This window comes from Armigeres subalbatus, unplaced genomic scaffold (assembly GCF_024139115.2).
Source record: "Armigeres subalbatus isolate Guangzhou_Male unplaced genomic scaffold, GZ_Asu_2 Contig435, whole genome shotgun sequence".
Taxonomy (NCBI): domain Eukaryota; kingdom Metazoa; phylum Arthropoda; class Insecta; order Diptera; family Culicidae; genus Armigeres; species Armigeres subalbatus.
Genome location: NW_026943189.1, coordinates 721,010 through 724,403, shown reverse-complemented (window position 1 = coordinate 724,403; position 3,394 = coordinate 721,010). Strand labels below are relative to the sequence as shown.

The following is a 3,394-nucleotide window of genomic DNA, read 5'->3' as shown; positions in this document are numbered from 1 at the left end:
CCATTCTACAATATGACGAAAGGGCGATTTTTTTGTTGTTGTTGGGGCGTAGGACCACTGCGTCCATTGAGTTGAACTTTTGTGGTATACCTCTATTTGCTATTAACTACGCATCTTTTAGGTTGATCACCATTTCTTAAGTAAACAACCTAAGACACGTCTGTTCCCAGTCTGGCAAAATTGAATTAATAAAACTCACTAACTTTCCAGGATTTGCGTTCCAAATTTCACCTGGTTGCATAAAGCCACTATTTAGAAATTTGGATTTGGATTCAATTCCGTTTTTACGGTACAGTATGATATACCACAGAAAGGTTCTGGGCCAATGAACTGTATGTTTGAACCTTGTTTCGCAAGCTCGTCTGCCTTTTCATTACCTTCAATGCCACAGTGTCCCGGAACCCAGTATAGGTTTACGGAGTTCTCTTGGCACACCTTTCGCAATGAAAGAATGCATTCCCAGACAAGTTTTGACGTACATTTAAAGCTACTCAATGCTTTGAGTGCCGCTTGACTATCAGAGAAAATACAAATATTTGCATATCTATAATTCCTCTTAAGACAGACATTAACACATTTCATTATAGCAAAAATCTCCGCTTGAAACACTGTTGGATAGTTTCCCATTGCCACTGAGATCGCTACCCCAGGGCCAAAGATTCCTGCTCCCGTTTTTGTTCCAATTTTTGAGCCATCTGTAAAGAATTTTATGGAACCGTCGCGAACAGTGGGACCTCCGACTTCCCAATCCATACGTGATGGCTCACATATATTATAAGGAATGTCATAGTTCTCCAAAGGTTTCATCCAGTCTCCATTCATATTCATTACTGGCCCATATTGGAAATTTTGTGAAATACTCAAGTGGCCAACTAAGTCTCCTGGCTTGAATAATTTCAATCGTTTGAGTTTTTGCATATTCTTTTCCGCTTCTAACTGCACGAATTCATGCAATGGTAGCAGATTTAGAATTGCATCTAACGATTTTGAAGGAGTGCTACGCATCGCTCCCGTTATAGCAATGGACACTAACCTTTGCAGTTTTGTCAGCTTCTTCTGTGCAGTAGCCTCTTTTGTTTTTGGCCACCACACAAGAGCAGCATATGTCAGCTTTGGACGAATAATGGCAGTGTAGGTCCAATAAATCATTTTTGGTCTTAATGAATGACTCCCAGGTATTTGACCTGTACACTAAGTTGAATTTCTAGTCCTCCTACCCTCAAAACTTTTAGACTAAATTTCCTTCTCCTAGTGAATGGTACAATCACAATTTTAGATGGATTAATGCTAAGGCCCTCCTGAACCATAAATGCGTAAATTTTAGGGCCCATTGCATTCTCTCTGAAATGATATTGTCAAATCGCCCCCTCACTATGATGACTATATCATCGGCAAAGCCTAGGCTACAACCTCGAAACCTTTTTCTTCTAAGCTTCTTAAAAGATCGTCTATACCACTAAGGACCACATTAGTGGTGAGAGGACTCCTCCTTGAGGACAACCTTTCGTTGCCCATACTGTAATAGACAAACTTCCCAGCTCTGAAGAGGTTTCTCTTTTTGCAAGCACGGTGTGAAGGGGGGCGATTAAGTATGTTACTATAAAAAATCGATCGTTTTCTCGAACAAAATTTTTCACGTACAATACAACAGAAGGTTTGCATATAATCTTGTCTCAAGAGTTGAAACAGTAAGCCTTTTTTGTAGTTATTTTGAAACCATATTTGGAGAATTTATACAACAGTACAACTAGCGTTTAATTTTTGTCTTAGATTTATTTTTCATTTTCTTTCGTTGTACATATAATATTTAATACTTACGTTTGTATCGCATATTTGTATTTTATTCCAATAATTTTATTTGGATTGAAATATGATTGCATCCTGGTTCAAACGAAATTCGCATGGATTCTGGTTTCTGTAGGCGCGAGGTCGTTAAAGGAGTCATCTACCGGTTTGCTCCTAACCCTGCCGACATGATTTTCAAACAACTCTCTAGAAAATAAGAGAGTATTTAAGGATTGATAATATGATTTTCAAAGTTCTCCTTACCTCAATACTATTTTGTCCATTGTAAGAACTTCCGTGGTGAACGAATATGTTTATGGGAAACCGCTGCGCTGGTGGATTCTAATGAACGGTCCGAGTCCATTTCACCAACAATGTTTTGCTTCTGAGGAATAGAAACGAAATAATCTTAAAGACACGTTAACTTAATGCATTACTTGTTATACTTACACCTGGTTTTGATTTATTCATCCAACTTTTAAACTTTACACAAGCCACTTGTCATAAGACGAGTTTGTGCAATCCCATTTAATTCCACCACTTAATTTTACCTTGACAGATACGTATTTCGACCTCAACAGTAAGGTCGTCCTCAGTGTCTCGTACTTGACTCGACTTAGCTTTAACAAACAAAATGAGTTGAGTTCAACCAACAATATTGTTGATTCAACTAAGCAAAATTTCTATGCGTGTATAAGGTTTAGACAGACAGAAATTCATTGTTATGTATATAGATTTAATATATTGCAGTCAGATGGATTAGCACTAAGGCTCTGTCTCATTTGGAGAATTAAACTTAAAAGTGACAGTTCGAAAATTAAGAAATCACCCCGTTATATAAATGGCTGGTGCTACCCAGCAATTCCAATAGGACATCGATGGAAAATGATTCGATATCTGTCAAAAGTAATCTTGCTCTGCGAGCAGGGTTATTTGATAATTATTGAAATGTCACTTTTAAGTTTAATTTCAGTTTAATTATCCAATTGAGACAGACCCTAAATAAATGTTAAACAAATCCGTTGAAACACAATACCGTACAATTATTGAGGACAATTATTTATTTATGTATTCAGACTAAGGCCGAAGTGGCCTGTGCGGTATATAAGAGTCTTCTTCATTCGGCTCGGTCCATGGCTACACGTCGTAAACCACGCAGTCTACGGAGGGTCCGCAAGTCATCTTTCACCTGATCGATCCACCTTGCCCGTTGCGCATCCCGACTTCTTGTGTCTGTCGGATCGTTGTCGAGAACCATTTTCACCGGGTTACTGTCCGACATTCACCGCAGTCGTCCGATTTTCGCGGTGTGAACGATGGATGGTTCTCCCAGCAGCTGATACAACTCGTGGTTCATTCGCCCCCTCCACGTACCGTCCGCCATCTGCACCCCACCATAGATGGTACGCAGCACTTTCCTTTCGAAAACTCCAAGTGCGCGTTGGTCCTCCACGAGCATCGTCCAGGTCTCGTGTCCGTAGAGGACTACCGGTCTAATGAGCGTTTTGTTGATTGTCAGTTTGATACGGCGGCGAACTCTATTCGATTGGAGTTCTCTATTCGGTTGTCTTGCGGAGTCCAAAGTATGTACGATTTCCAGCCACTATGC

The 3,394-nt window shown here is 39.8% G+C and overlaps 1 long non-coding RNA gene across 1 annotated transcript; it reads right to left on the bottom strand.

The window, feature by feature from the left end:
- Positions 1–1,880: 1,880 nt before the first annotated feature.
- LOC134204183 (uncharacterized) lies at positions 1,881–2,299 on the bottom strand. Its single transcript, XR_009977795.1, has 3 exons — positions 2,236–2,299; positions 2,050–2,170; positions 1,881–1,992 (listed from the first exon to the last, which is right to left on the bottom strand). It is a non-coding gene; the product is annotated as an uncharacterized LOC134204183 (long non-coding RNA).
- Between the last annotated feature and the right edge of the window lie 1,095 nt (positions 2,300–3,394).